Source organism: Orcinus orca, chromosome 6 (genome assembly GCF_937001465.1).
Source record: "Orcinus orca chromosome 6, mOrcOrc1.1, whole genome shotgun sequence".
Classification (NCBI taxonomy): Eukaryota; Metazoa; Chordata; class Mammalia; order Artiodactyla; family Delphinidae; genus Orcinus; species Orcinus orca.
The window spans coordinates 14,874,343-14,890,544 of record NC_064564.1 but is presented as its reverse complement, the minus strand read 5'-3'; the positions used below and the strand labels follow the sequence as shown (position 1 = coordinate 14,890,544).

General features: G+C 44.8%; 1 protein-coding gene across 6 annotated transcripts in view; it reads left to right on the top strand.

The window, feature by feature from the left end:
* EXTL3 (exostosin like glycosyltransferase 3) overlaps nt 1–16,202 on the top strand; it is a 123,274-nt gene that overhangs the window by 50,060 nt on the left and 57,012 nt on the right. For 2 of the 6 annotated variants that reach the window (XM_004270710.4, XM_033429838.2), the window contains exon 1: nt 9,344–9,483. The exons of 2 other annotated variants lie outside the window; for them this stretch is intronic. The gene's annotated coding sequence lies outside the window, so the exon portion shown is untranslated. Of the gene's footprint in view, nt 1–9,343; nt 9,548–9,580; nt 9,710–16,202 lie in introns of those variants that run through there. 2 more of the 6 variants (XM_033429834.2, XM_033429835.2) reach the window with 2 other exon arrangements.

Here is a 16,202-nt window from a genome sequence, read left to right as displayed (position 1 = left end):
TTAGCACAAGAAAAGGGAAAGGACATAATCTCAAAGGACAATCTTTTCAATTGAATAAATTTAGCTTTATTAAAAACTCACGGGCTTCCCTGGTGCCGCAGTGGTTGAGAGTCCGCCTGTCGATGCAGGGGACACGGGTTCGTGCCCCAGTTCGGGAAGATCCCACATGCCGCGGAGCGGTTAAGCCCGTGAGCCATGGCCGCTGAGCCTGCGTGTCCGGCGCCTGTGCTCCGCAACGGGAGAGGCCACAACAGTGAGAGGCCCGCATACCGCAAAAAAAACCCAAAAAACAAAAAACCAAAAAAAAACTCACTAACTTGCCTTGGCTTTTCTCGTTTAACTGTAGACTGATGAAAACTTCATTTGTTCTTGATCTAAAAACTGTCATTCAGGGGCTTCCCTGGTGGCGCAGTGGTTGAGAGTCCGCCTGCCGATGCAGGGGACGCGGGTTCGTGCCCCGGTCCGGGAAGATCCCACATGCCGCTGAGCGGCTGGGCCCGTGAGCCATGGCCGCTGAGCCTGCGCGTCCGCAGCCTGTGCTCCGCAACGAGAGAGGCCACAGCAGTGAGAGGCCCGCGTACCGCAAAACAAACAAACAAACAAACAAAAAAACTGTCATTCAGGAACCACTGAGACAGACATGGAATGTCTTTAGAGATGACTATGAGAATCATGTAGAAACACATAATAGTCCATTCAAAGTAAGTGAAAAAGGGAGAAATGGAAATGGTTGATACATAAAGATAGCAATTTTACAAAATTGGGCTCATGAGCTGGAAGGAAGCCATAGAGTTGGCAAATATTTATCAGTTTTTGTGATTGTTTTGCTATTAATTTATGTGCCTACTAACATTTACATGCTTATTGTTTAAGCTAATTAAATATGAAATATAAGGAAATATTGAGCATCATTGAAACATAGTTAAATGTACATAAAAATAATACAAATGCATGTAGTATTTGAACTTTTAAAGGATTTTCATACTTAGCATTTTTCACATATGGTTAAAATGTTTTTGGATTATTTACATCAGCCATCCTTTTACTAAATGATCACCTCTTCACCTTACAGTTATGCTTTTCATCATAACCTACACAACATAATGATGTGTGTCCCTTTGTAACAAGAGGGTGAAATAATCCGACATTAGAGTTATCCATTAGAGTTGAGCTTTGGGTTGTTCGTTTTGGACCACAGAATTGATGTATTTGTAGAAATGTGGTCACACTTTCATTTGGTTCCATTTTTGACCTGTGGCATAGTCTTTGCAAGGCTTCTGAAGGCTTGGGTTGAGGAAGGGGTCAATGATTATTTTGTTCTGGGATTGACTGGGACCACTAGCAACATGCTCTCACTATTTAGGTTGAGAATTCATATTTAGGAATATTTGGGAAAATAGTATTTCTCTTTAATAAAATCTTGTTGCAAACCTTCATGAATTGGTTTAAAATCTCCACATTTTTCTTTTGAAAATCTGGTTGGCAGAAAGTACTTAAAAAGAATACATAAACCCATATGTTATTAAAAAGTTATATATTTTAAAAGTTTTGAGCAAGATTACATTTGGAAATTGCTCTTTCAATTTTGATTTTCCAGGCAAATTGGTTAACTAAGATGTTAATTGACGTTCTTTAAGTACCTCTGAGACACTTGGCTAATTTTCAGTTGGAATGCCTTGTTTACAGGAAGCATTTTTTTTTTTTTGCAGTACGCAGGCCTCTCACTGCTGTGGCCTCTCCCGTTGAGGAGCACAGGCTCCGGACACGCAGGCCCAGCGTCCATGGCCCACGGGCGCAGCCTCTCCGCGGCATGTGGGATCCTCCCAGACCGGGGCACGAACCCGTGTCCCCTCATTGGCAGGCGGACTCCCAACCACTGCGCCACCAGGGAAGCCCTACAGGAAGCATTTTTAAGTGAAAGTAGTGAGCAGTTGATTTTTTGAATCTATGAGTAACTTTTGGTATTAGGACAATTTTGGAGTCATGGAGCTACCTACAAATGTGACATTGGAACTCAGCCATCTAGTGCTTGGCCTGACTTGTCTTTTTTCTGGTTATAGCTCTCACTGCATTAAGGTCTTCAGCTAGTCATTCATGCCATGTTGTGGCATGTTGTACCTAACTGGGCACAATTTTCTACTCACTGGCCTAATTTAGGGCAAGTGTTAGGTGCCTGTATATTTGCCTTTGGGAACATTTGCATCACTATTTGGAACTTCCAGGAGCAGGCTTAGGAAATTTTGATGGCATTTTGATATCTACTGATCGTCCAGTGTGACTGCCTCGGCAAAGCTGTGCTGACATGGTGAGCAGAGAATAAAAACACACAGGGGAGAAGGCTTTTGAGGGAAGAAGGGAACTTAGAGACAGATACATTATATTTGAGGGACAGTAACTTTTAGAATGTTAATTGGTCATTATAGATTACACGTCTTGTGTAGACAACAGGTTTGCCTCAGGCTAAGCTTCCTGATGTGAAACTAGTACAAAACTTATTTTTCTTTTTTTAAAAAATTTTTTTATTGGAGTACAGCTGGTTTACAATGTTGTGTTAGTTTCAGATGTACAGCAAAGTGAATCAGTTACACCTATACATATATCCACTCTTTTGTTAGATTCTTTTCCCATATAGGCCATTATAGAGTATGGAATAGAGTTCCCTGTGCTCTACAGTAGGTTCCTATTAGCAAAACTTATTTTTCACAGCCACGTGCAAGGTAGTGAGGAAACGAGTTAAATCCTCTTTTTGACGGTAATACACGCTTTGTTTTGGACCTCAGGTTAACTCAGTGTTCTTACTACAAATTATCGCAAACCACCCAAACTGTCCCACCTTTTGCCAGATGACAAAACAGCCTCTTTTTAACTTCAAAGCAAGGACTTTCAGACTGAGCCATTTAGCAGGCTAAAGAGTGCTATCCGTGGAGCCTCAGAAGATGACCTTTTGTCTTTTTTGGCATTGATGGACCAAAGAGAAGAGTAACCTTGGAACTCTAATCTAGAAATTGTCATGCATTGTTCTAAATATAAGCCACAAAATTGCTCAGTCATATATAGAAAGATCCTGAGTAGTGGTTGTCAGCACTTTCTTTTAAAATCAAAGCATTACGGAGAGAACAAGTTCTTATCTGACTTAAACTCACTGATAATTCCTGAATCATACCTTTTGAAGGTTGCTGGGGGTCACCAATGGCTTGGTTGTGATTGATCTAGAAGCTCTGCTGAGTGGACTGTGGGCCTGACCATTATCATGGAAAGTGACAACTGGCACCTCCCTCCCTGAGACTTGCAGTAACTTTTATCATCAATTTCTCCTTCCATAGCATGAAAACTCCCTTCTCCTGGGTATTAACATTTTGGGGAAAATAGGAGCGTTTTGCCGAAATTTTTTAAATAAACAATTTCCTGGTGTAAGAACACAGTCTTACTTAGTATAATTTGTCACATTATATGCATTTTATGTTTCTCTGGCATCTACAACTCAAACTGTAATTCCCTTGTGAACGAAGTACTTACCAACTTCTTCAGACAGCCAGTTTTTAAATCTTTTTTTATCATTTCTCCATTTAACAGAATCAGATGCCTCAGTTAAATCCATTAACGCAACATGCAATTCACGTTGCCATTTTCAGCATTTCCCTCGCACTGCAGTGTAGTCAAGTTGTTAAGATTTCAGGCTCCGGGATCAGACTACTTGGGTCCAAATCCTGGCACCATCACCTACCGGGTGTGTGATTTGCACAAGTTACTTGTCCTCTCTGGGCTTCCGTCTTCTCCTCCGAGAAATGGGAATCGTCATGGTACTTACTGTGTAGGGTTGTCATAGGGACTAAATGAGGTAATACGTGCCACAAACAAACCTATTCACACTAATTTAAATAAGTAAGGTTTTCTTTTTTGTGCTAGTATGGTTACGTGAGCAATCTGATGGATACCCAGTGGCAGGTGGGGCGCATGCGTACCAGAGCTGGAGAGTAAGCAGCCTCTGGGGCGTGTCCCTCCATCTCCCACAGGTTTGTTTGCTTCCTTCTGTGTATTGGCTCTCTTTTCTGCAGATCAACTTTCTTTGCTTATCACAGTGCATATGTCCAGAAATTCTTTGCCTCAAATCTGTGCAATTTCTTAGATGAAGCACTCTCTATCACCTGACTCAGCTTCAAAGTGTCCGGCTCCCAAGTGTCCAGGTGAGAGCAAGTCCAGTCAGCTGGGGCTGGAGGGGAGGAGGCCGTGCAGTAGGAGTGGCGGCTCTTTCCAAAGGCTGATGGGTTTAGGGTCTCTAAGAAGGTGGCGGACGGGGCCAGCAGTAATTGGCATCTCTAGGATAATCATAGCAACAGTGTTCAAGGGTGATTAAAGGCTCCTTGCCTTAACCATTAATTACTTAATTTTAAAAACTTTTTAAATTGAAGGATACCATACATATAGAAAAGGACACATATGAAAAGTGTACAGCCTGATGGATTGGGACAAACTGAACGCACCTGTGTAACTGCACCCAGCTCAAGAAACAGCAGGACCAGTGCCCACACAGCCCGTTTTGTTCCCCTCTAGTAACTACTTCCTAAGAGTAGATTAGTTTTGCCTGTTTTCATATTTTCTATGAGTGGAATCATACCCTATATACTTTTTCATGTCTGTCTTTTTTTGCTAAACATTGAGACATTCATCAATTTTGTTGTGTATATTTGCAAAGCATTCATTCTCATTGCTGTAAAGTATTCCACTGTGTGAATACACTATACTTTATCTAGTCTACCGCTGATGGACATTTGAGTAGTTTTTATTCTGTTTCTGTCTGTTTCTAGTGGTGCTGCCATGGACTGGTTTTGTTGAACATGTACGTGTTAGTACTGATTACTTTTACCACCAGAGGCTTATATACGGTGTGGTGAATTATCTTCCATTACATATAATTGTATTGATGGTCTCTTAAGGGTGAATATTGTTATGATTTTATCTAGTGATTTCTTATTTTTTTTAAAAAAAATTAGTTTATTTTTGGCTGTGTTGGGTCTTCGTTGCTGTGCACGAGCTTTCTCTAGTTGCGGCGAGCGGGGTCTAGTTTACTCTTCGTTGCAGGGCGTGGGCTTCTCGATGCGGTGGCTTCTCTTTGTTGTGGAGCATGGGCTCTAGGCACGCGGGCTTCAGTAGTTGTGGCTTGTGGGCTCTAGAGTGCAGGCTCAGTAGTTGAGGTGCACGGGCTTAGTTGCTCCAGGGCATGTGGGATCTTCCCAGACCAGGGCTTGAACCCATGTCCCCTGCATTGGCAGGCGGATTCTTAACCACTGCACCACCAGGGAAGTCTGATTTCTTTTTATGTTGTGACTTTCATGGCATGAGGGCAGGGTCATGTTCTAGACATTTTGCATATATGAAAGAACCTTGCATATATTTTGGTAGGTGCTCAGCTACTTATTGATGGAATGAATGAATGAATGAACAAATGAATGAATGGTGTATGCCTCCTTTTCTGGGAAGAAGCCCTGTTTTTTTTTGTTTTTTTTTTTTTTGCGGTACGCGGGCCTCTCACTGCTGTGGCCTCTCCTGTTGCGGAGCACAGGCTCCGGACGCGCGGGCCCAGCGACCATGGCTCACGGGCCCAGCCACTCTGCGGCACGTGGGATCCTCCTGGACCAGGGCACGAACCAGTGTCCCCTGCATCGGCAGGCGGACTCTCAACCACTGTGCCACCAGGGAAGCCCAACAAGCCCTATTTATAGGAGAGGCTCCAACTGCTATATTTAGACAAGGTTCACCCGCTGCTCAACCAAGGCTGATGGATCGAGGGGTGGAAAAGGGACCCAAGCCAGGCCAGTCATATCTCTTTTCTGGGAATTTAAAATTTGGAACCAAAAATAAAGAGACTGGGCACTGCTGAGTCCCTATGACCATGCTTTAGAGAGAAGACCCATAGGCTTCTGCTATTAGAAGCCTACAATATGTTGTAAAAAGTCATAATATTGAGAGGTTTCATATCAGCGAAGATGAGCTTCATTGTATGTCCTGTTGTCTTGGCTTGCTTTCTTGAGGAGAGCCCCTGTGAATGTGATTGTATTTCCTGAGCCAGAACTTAAAATAGTAAGGCAACAGCCCAGGAGAGGACTTGAAGCCAGGAACTAGGTGTGAGACTGCAGAGGACAGATTGTAGAGATCCTACACGTCAAGGCTTTAAGTCTTGAAAATTGATTTAACGTGCAGGTAAAGAGAGATGTCAAAGATGACACCAGGGGAATTCCCTGTTGGTCCAGTGGTTAGGAGTCGGTGTTTTCACTGCTGAGGGAACTAAGATCCTGCAAGCTGCATGACGTAGCCAAAAAAAAAATGATGCCAGGTTTTGAGTTTCTATGTTAGGAAAGATAATGGTCACACTATTATAAATAAGGGCATTTGAGGAGAGCATAGGGGGAAGGGATAAAGATGAGTTCAGTGTGGGATACATTAAGCTTAAGGTCCTGGTAAGACAACCAGATTGTTCTGGTCAAGAATATTGACTTTGAAGTTGGGGAGACTTGGAGTTCCATCTGTACTTTGCACTTCACTCTGTGACCTTGGGCACCTTATTTATTTAGCCTCTTGACATGTCAGTTCCCTATCAGTAAGCTGATATCACCCTGCAAGGATTTAACTGAGACAATGCCAACGAAGGGTTTAGCTTAGTATTCATAAAATAGGTATTCATAGGATGCTGATGGTGATGTCTCCAGTGCAGCTGGAAAATAGGGACTGGGGCGATGCAGTGAGGGATCTGCTTCGAGGTTTAGATGATACTAGGAAGAGAACGCGGAGAGGAAAAGAAAGTGGCCTACATCATAGCTAGAGAGATGAACTGTGGGAGAAAAGAGGCTCACAAGATCCAAAGGAGGCAGGTGCTCAGCAGCACCCAGGGCTCTAGGGATGTCAAGGTTTGACCAAATTTTGGTTGGGTATCCTTTTTCACCCTAAATCTTGAACTATTGTTGGAATCAAATAAGTCGGCATTAGGGGCAGCAATGTTAAGTCACTCAGATGTAGAAGAAGACATTTAGGATGAGTCCGCCAGGAAGCAGCTATCTGCAGGCCCTCTTTTGTCCGCGTGGAGACGAACCAGTGCTTGGTGATGAACCAGCCCTGGCTTCTGGGCTTCTGTTGCGTCTCCTCCCACACTGCCAGACTTCTGCCTGCTGCCACAGACCTCTGCAGGAGAGCCAAGAAGATGAAGTGTGAAGAAAAAAAAAAAAAGAACAACTTTAGGCTATTCTTTTTTTTTTTTTTTTTTTTTTTTTTGCGGTACGCGGGCGTCACTGTTGTGGCCTTTCCCATTGCGGAGCACAGGCTCCAGACGCGCAGGCTCAGTGGCCATGGCTCACGGGCCCAGCCGCTCCGCGGCACGTGGGATCTTCCCGGACCGGGGGACCGGGGCACAAACCTGTGTCCCCTGCATCGGCAGGCGGACTCTCAACCACTGCACCACCAGGGAAGCCCAGGCTATTGTTGATATTTGGGCAACAGAACAGTTTTCCCCATTTTCATTTCATTTCTTTTGATTTTTAAAGCATTTTGATTTTTGCTTCCCTGCCTCCAACTTTTCTCAACAAAATTGGTAAAAGTTAGAAAGGAATTTTTTTGTGTGTGATAAATTTATTTTATTTACTTTATTTTTGTCTGCGTTGGGTCTTCGTTGCTGCACGCGGGCTTTCTCTAGTTGTGAGCGGGGGCTGCTCTTCGTTGTGGTGTGCAGGCTTCTGCTGTGGAGCACAGGTTCTAGGTGCACGGGCTTCAGTAGTTATGGCACATAGGCTCAGTAGTTGTGGCTCATGGGCTTTGGAGTGCAGGCTCAGTACTTGTGGCACACGGGCTTAGTTGCTCAGCAGCATGTGGGATCTTCCTGGACCAGGGCTCTAACCCGTTTCCCCTGCATTGGCAGGCAAATTCCTAACTACTGCACCAGCAGGGAAGCCCAGAAAGGGGTTGTTTTTGTACATATATGACAGTGGTACGACTTTGAAGGTTTAAGTTTGTCCTTAGTAATAAAGGGAAAAGGAGAGGTAAGAGTGCGGTGAGAGGGAAGAGTAAGGAGATGTCAGGAAAGAGAGAAGAAAAGGGGGATCAGAAAAAGGAGGGGTGGATGGGTTTGGGGAGATGTAGAGTGTTCTCTGGAGAACAGGTTGCTAGGTTTTTAAAAGTTTTGTTTTGCAAATGGAAACCTTAGCCCAAACTGTCCCATGTCAGCCTCTGGGCTCCACCAGGAAAGGTGTGTGGATGAGACAGGGCAGCTGTGGAGGGGTCTCAGGGCGTGCAGTTTGTCTAACGTACAGACCACCCAAGTACGGGGATCCCAGCTCTCCCCTGCCTTGCCTCCCCAGCTTCTTCGTATCCTGGTGTGTGTCGGGTTCCCTGGTTGGAAAACCCTGGAGTAGAAGCCCCGCCCTTTGGAAATTAAAAGCATGTTTAAAGAAAGTTGAAGCAAATTTGATCTTACATCATATTGCATTTACGGATAATGGCTTAAACGCATTCCTGAGTGAACATTAATAATCAGGTGTGTCTTCCAGGATTGGTGGAGTTCCTCAACCCACTCCCATCATTTCAGTTAAACAAAAAGTTTTGTCCTGACTTTGCAAATGTGGAAGTTGACAGCGACGTGTCTCTTAGGGCAGTAGGAATATGTGCGCTTTTCCGCTCACAGGGGTTGGCTCTTAAGTATTTCAAACTGCATCGCCTTTTCCTCCCAGTTTTGGTTGACCACGCCAACACGACTGGACTAAACCATTGTTTTTGCAAACCCCCGGGATTTTTTTCCCTAGGCATCACGCCGTCCGGCCTTTTCTTTGTTGTTAAATAATCAGAGTGTTTCACAACTCCAGACCATTGCCGGAGACCGGTAAGCTCACTGAGGAAGGCCTTTTCTGTGGGGATGGCTTTATTTTTAGACCTAAAGTTCACCGGGCCGCTCCAAGCGTCTGAGGTTCTGGAGTCAGAACGCGATCCAGAACCGGCGGGAGCATTCTCTTCGCAAGCCCCGGAGAGGTTTTTCGGAAAGGGTTAGGAGCATTGGTAGGACGCGGGTCTGATGGCCCAGAGGGGCGGGCACGGGCTTCCTCCACGCGGGCGTCTCCCACAATCCCCGGCGCGGCCGCTCGCGGTGCCCAAGGCCTTGGCGGCCCTTCGGGCGCGGTCGGCAAAGTTGCTGACGCCCCGCCCCGCTCCTTTGCCCCAGCCACGCCCCTTTGCCCCCGCCCACCGCCAACTCCCCGCCCCCCACGCTCTCCTCGCGCCCCCGCCCCCACCCCCACCCCCAGCTCGCGAGCGCCCGGGTTCGGCCATTTCCGGCGCGGCGCACTTCGGCAAGTTCCGCCGGCGCTGGTCGGAAATGGCTGCCAGCCTGCAGGGGGAGCTGAGGATCCGGCGCGGCCTGGAAGGCGGGCTGCAGGCGGCGAGAGCGGCTGTTGGGAGCCTGAGTCTCGCGCAGGCGGCGGTGGCGGCTCGTCCCTGAACTGGAAGCCGGTAGGACTCCTGGCGGCGGCGGGAGCCCGGAGCAGCCGGGGCGGCAGCCCGGAAGGGGCTCGTGGTAGGGATCCCGGGGCCGGCCGCGTCCGGGGCCGGCCGCTTTGGGGCCGCGGGAGCCGGCGAAAGGCTGCTGCCCGGTGCGGCGGGGGCGTGCAGCCTCGGAGTAGGCCTTCTCAGACGTCTCGGGAGAGGACTTCCAGAGCCTTAGCCACCAGCGAGGGGGGTGGGTAACGGGTAGCGGGCCCCCTCGGGGGTTTGGGGGCGTCTAAACGTGACCACCCCACCCCCAGACACCCCCTGTAGTCCCAGTTACCTCGCACCCACCTCTACCCCTTTTTCTAAAGGCTCGGCCTCAGCTGTGCAGCCCTCTCCCCTCCTTTCCCCTCCTGTGTTTGTCCAGCTGTTTGTGCAGAGCATCTTCGGTCCACGAAGGGGCCTCCCGGACTGCCCCCCCTCCCCTTTTCTGCGTGCACACACTCCCAGTTCTGCTTTCCGCTGCATTCAGACACAGCCGCCAGCAGCTGCTCTTCCTCTGGCTCTTTTCACCAGGCTCACCTCCTTTTATGAGGAGCCCACAGTCAGAATAGCCACTTCTTGCCCAAGGGTCCAGGTGCTGCTGTTCTGTGCTTCTGGGGCCCTGGGGCCCAGGATCTGAAGCGGTGGGCCCAAAGCTGCTTGGGCAGGAGAGGGGCTGCGGAGTGCGCGTCTACACGACTGAAATCTTAGCCGAGTTATTCGGATTACCCGGCACGGTTCAGTGCGAATCCGGAACCCTATGGAGACCGGGCAGGGCTGCCAGACTGCAGAGAGGCTGTTTCTCTTCTCCACGTTGAGCCAGTAGTTCAGAACCTTTTTAAGTTTTTGTGGCTCTCAAAAGATTTGAATTTGATGAATTCCTCCCTCCTCTTTTCTTTTCAGAAATTCTAAGGGGCTTCATCAAGTCCTCTCGGTTCCACTCGTTTGGAGGAGGAGAGGCAGAGCACATGTCGTTTTTTTCCCCATATGTGGTTTATCTAAGAGGTCTCTTTATATTTCTTCTCCTCGCTTTCTTTCTCCAATTTAGGTAGCTTCATTTTTGAAGGCTGGGCTCCCCATGTTTTCTGACGTTTTTTAAAAGATCTGTGCATTGTAGTCACGAAGACGGCCTTTACCCCCGTTTTGCTCAGCCAGTGTCTCGCACTCTGGTTCAGTTATTCTAACTGTACTGAGTGCCTGGGATCGTAACCTGGGTGGTCCTGATAGTCTTGAGTGGAGCTCAGCGTTCTCACCAACTTTTACCAGGGGACTTTTAAATATTTCAGGGTGAAAGAAGACCCATGTTGTTAAACTCATACTTGGTGTGTTAAAAATACCTTTTCCTGTGGGAATTTCCTGATCTTCTGCTTGTGAGGAGTTGTTAGTACTCATAAATATTGATATGAGGGAAACTGGCCTCAGTGCTTTCCGGAAGAGGATTCAAATCGTGTATCTTCAGAATACTTGAAACATGGTTTATTTAATACTTGAAGAGATGGCCACTGCTCTCCGGGGGGCATACCTACTGGACAAACAATTGCCGAGCTTGCGTCTTCAGGTCCCCACGCCTCACTTTACTAAGGCGAAGAAAACCTGCTTAGCGTGTGTAGTTGGAATCTTTATGATTAGGCCTCAGAGTTTTAACCTGTGAATACAAAGAATTTAAGCAAACAGGTTTGAGAGAAATGAGTCAGGGGTAAAGTTAAGCCTGAGAAGTAGACTTCCAGGGGGTGAAGGGGGGAGATTCAAAGGATAGCTTGACACCATCAGAAGAATGTATGGGGATTAGATAAGGGCCTCCCTTTCCCTCAGGGCTTTAGGCTAGCTGTTGATTGAAAACTCAGTGAAGGGTGGTACAGGAGTGAGGCCTTGGCTGTGGTGGGCTGTGTGTGTGTGGGCGTCCCTAACTGAGCCAAGACTGGTAGATGGTCCGGTGGAGGAGGGTTGGAGATACTGCCTGAAGCAGGAGATTGAGGTATTAGGAGAAAAATGAAGATCCCTCTTGATCTGCTGTTGGTAGAGGCTTGAATGTCTTTGCATTTAATTACTTCAGAGTGAGGCAAGGAATATGAACCTTTCATAAAGTCGTAAAACTGTGCACTAGTTTCTGCTGGATATTAAGTTTAGCTCAGGAAACTTCTGTTAACATATTTATCTTCATTTTGTTTTTTTCCTCTTAATTTTCGGCAGCTGTTCCTTTTGAGAACTGGTAATGATAGGGTAACTAAGAGGAAAGAAAGGATTTTTCATCTATTTGTAGGTTCCTTGAAATAGTGGAGCTCAAGCAGACGGAGTTCGAGAACTCGAGAGATGGGGAGGCTCACCTCCAAGCATGATCTTTTCCTGCTTGAACCAGTTCCACACTCCTTGTACACCTGGAGTTTTTCAGATCTCTTTGGTGATATTACTAGGTGGAAAAGAAGCAGCATTAAAAATTTTATAATCTTGGGGATATAAGAGGAATATGAAGACCCCATTCAGTGACATATTTACCTCCTCTGCTCTTAGGTCATGATGTTTAGTGTAGGATTTTGCTTACGTGTACCAAAATGACCCATTAAAATCACAGGGATGGAGCCATAGGGAAGATGAACTATGTCTCAGCATTCTGTGGTTTGTAACCTGGGAGTACTTTTATAGAAAAGTAGGCAAATTTTTTCTGTTAACAGCCAAATAATGAGTATTTTAGGCTTTGCAACTATTCAGCTCTGCTGCTGTAGACTGAAAACAACATATATTGATATATAGTACATATATACAGTATGTACATACAATAATACACACGTGCAATCCATAACTGAATGAGCAAGGCTTATTCTAATGTAACTATTTACAAAACAGGCAGCTGGCTGTAGTTTGCCAATGCCTGCCTTAAAGTATCGCGCCTTCACACACATGTTGCTACTTTTCTGTATTTCTCCGTTTGACTGTGCCCAATACCTTTTAGGCTGATCAGTGTTATTAATGATTAACCCCCTGGATGTTTGCTTTTTTGGCTGTTTATCTTATCCTCTTATATTGTCATCATTTTAACTGTCTCCTCCAACTTCCTTTTAAACCTTTTTTCAACAAACATTTGGTACTCTGAGGAATTTAAAAAAATGAATTAGATTTGGAATGTGCCCTTAGCCTGTATAGTAAGAGAGATAAGACGTACATAAATACATTATGATGGTAGATTACAATAATGTCTTAAATTACTATAGTTCTTGGCGATCATATACTTTTCATATATTTTTTTTCTCACATAGATTTTGATCTTTATAGTAACTGAGAGATAAGAGGCTAAATGTTACAGCATTCCTTTTTTTTGAGGGGGAGGAAGGTAGGAAAGAAAACTGAGGCTTGGGGAGGTTTAGTTATTTGACCAGATGTAGTAAGAGGCAGCATTCTTGAATTGGCTAATAACATTTACTGACCTGTCCCTGTTTGAATACAGTGATGTGAACCTTTCTGGGCAGCCCATTCTAATTTGCAGGCTAGTTTTTAGGACGCTTTTCCTTATTGAGCTGCAGTTTGCCTTTCTGTGAGTGTCACCTTTTAGGGCTATGTAGAACAAGTCTATTCCTTTTCCCTCTGACAGTTCTGCAGATGTTGGAAGACAGCCATCATGTTTCCCAAGACACGAGTTGCAAATTAGTGTGCATGGATCAAGTGAGGCCTGTGCACATACCATTTGGCCACCCAACTTACACAAAGACTTACATTGGGAGCCAACTTTCAGAAATGCAGAGATTTCACATGAAAATCTCTTTTTCTGGCTTTTCTTAAGAAAAAATTATAGGCATTGGTGCTGTAGAGCTCACATTTCTGATGGTAGTAATCTCCCTTAGATGCTAAATATGCTCTCCATTTTGCTAAGGTCTCTGCTGGCCGCCTTGGTTCATCTACTTCACTCTCAGGGCCTCTGTGGTCATTGAGATTACCATCCTTTTCCTAGGTCTTCTACTCCACAGGCTGTCGATCCCCATTTCCTTCAGCTGTTTCTTATTTGACAGTTTCAAATCCCCTCACCAATTTCTTAGTCCTCTGCCCTGCATTCACTTTGTTAATGTCCCTCTTAAAGTGTGGCGCTTAGCACAGTGTACAGTATTCAGTATACAGTGTCAGTGCAGAGTGGGGTAACTTTTACTCTTTTGTTTTTGACACTATACTTTGTTTAAAAAAAAAACCGGGGGGGCTTCCCTGGTGGCGCAGTGGTTGAGAGTCCGCCTGCCGATGCAGGGGACGCGGGTTCGTGCCCTGGTCTGGGAGGATCCCGCATGCAGCGGAGCAGCTGGGCCCCGTGAGCCATGGCCGCTGAGCCTGCGCCCCGCAATGGGAGAGGCCACAACAGTGAGAGGCTCACATACCAAAAAACAAAACAAAACAAAACAAAAAAACAGGAAAAACAGGTGATAGTCATATATTCTTGATTCACTGAAATTATAGTCAACTAAAATCACAAGTGTGTGTGTGTGTGTGTGTGTGTGTGTGTGTGTGTGTATGTGCTGTTATTAAGCTAAATCATTTCCTTGTAGTTTTGGGATCTAAGTGCCGAACTCTGCCTTTATCTCTCTTTTTTTTTTTTTGCGGTACATGGGCCTCTCACCGTTGGGGCCTCTCCCGTTGCGGAGTACAGGCTCCAGATGCGTGGGCTCAGCGGCCATGGCTCACGGGCCCAGCCGCTCCACGGCATGTGGGATCTTCCCAGACTGGGGCACAAACCCGTGTCCCTTGCATCGGGGTACAGGACTCTCAACCACTGCGCCACCAGGGAAGCCCTGCCTTTATCTCTTTTAAATGTTATCTGCTTAGATATTCCAGACTGATAAAATCTTTTTGTATCCTGGGTTTTTTCCAACCTTGACTTACTCTTCCCAGCCTGACTTCCTTTATTTCTGAAGTGGAGCTGTAAAGTATAAAGGCATTGTGGCTTAAAATGGAGAAGATAGTTGGTGAGGACTCCAAATTATTATTATTGGATTCAGTGGAAAATTAAGGGGGGCCTTAAAAGAAAGCATTATGCTTGAAATTTTGGAGGTGAAACAAAAGGAGGTCTTGGGGATAGCCTTGAGTTTGTTTGTAATATTTCCCTCCCCGCCACCAGTAAACAGTATGTATGTGCTTTTTGTGTGCAAGGCAGTTGTAAGTCAGCGGGGTCCTAGAATCTCAAAGGATCTTTGAGGTCATATAGTCTACCCCTTTAGTTTATGAGTTGAAAAAGGATAAGGAACATATGAGTCAAGAAAGACAGGAATTATGAAGTTGGGCCTGATGAATCAGAAAGATGGTAGTAGTGATAAAGGGATGACAGAATCGGAGTCTCAAGTTGAATTCACCCATGCAGGTTGAAGTTGGATGCCTGAGTCATAAAGCTGATTTACGTATTGCTTAGCAAACTTCTACTTGAGTTTTCTATCTCATTTAGGGAGACTAGAGTCTACACTAATGATATCAATTGTATACCTCCATAGCATAAGGTGAAAATCTTATTTTCTTGAGGCATGGAAACCCTTAGAGAAATTAGTTTATGCTCTAGGCACTTGTGCATCAAGTTGACTGTTCCAGAAGGATTCTTCAGCAAAATCTATCTGAAGATCTTATTTTAAAAAACCTGTTTTAAAAAAAACACAAAAAACCCTGTTTTTACACCTCCTCCTTCCATACAGTGGAATCTGTATTTTTCACATATTGTGAACATTTCCCCATTTGATTTAAAACGATTGAAAAGCTTATTGACAGAGAGATAACATATTAATGACAGAGTGATAATCATATTAATGACATGGATTTATCATACTTAATATTTAACCTTCCTCCTAATCTTGGACATTTAATTTATAATTTTTTTTGCTATTATAAAGAATGCTTGGTGATTACATTTTTATATCAATAATACAAATCTTTGTTCACATAGAATGCATTCCTAGAAAGTGAAATTGCTGAGTCGAAGATATGAATATTTTAAAGACTTGTTACAGATGGCAAGTTTACGTTCCTACGAATACAGCGTAAGAGTACCTGTCACTGTAGCTGCCAGCGGAGTACAGAGATGTACTGTACTTTATTATACTAAATGTTTTACTTTGTAATGTGGACATTCTTGATATTAAATCTTTTTTCTCATTCATGATTCTTTCTTAAGAATAATTTCTGGAAGTGGAATTGTAGGGTCAAAGTGAAGGCACCATTTCAGGGCTTTTATTGCTTAAGGCCAAATTGTGCTTCAGATAGGAGTGTCGGTTCTCCTTCGCAGCACCAGAGTATGGGAATGTACCCTCGTCAGTACCAGATACTGTAATTTTACTATTCTTTGCTGGTTTATAGGTGGAAAATGTCACTGTGTCTTGTTTTAAATGTACACTTCTTTGATTGCTGGGATGATTAAACATTTAAAAATGTTTAGCATTTGGACACCTTTTTGTGTAGCTTCCTGCTTATTTCCTTTGACCACTATTGTATTGCTTTTACTTCTGTGAAAGTAATGCTGTGTTGTAAATGCTTCCACCAATCTTTTCACTGAATCTCAACTGAAAAAAAAAATACATGTAGAAGCCTTTGATTCTTACATAGTCAGATTTGTTGAACTTTTATGGATTCCACTTTTGCCTAGATTCCTGTAAAAGTGGCTGTACGTATCTTGTGGTGAAATTACATTTATGTTTTCCTTTTGTTCTTTTTGTGGTTTCATTTATTATAATTACCTCTTGAATCCATCT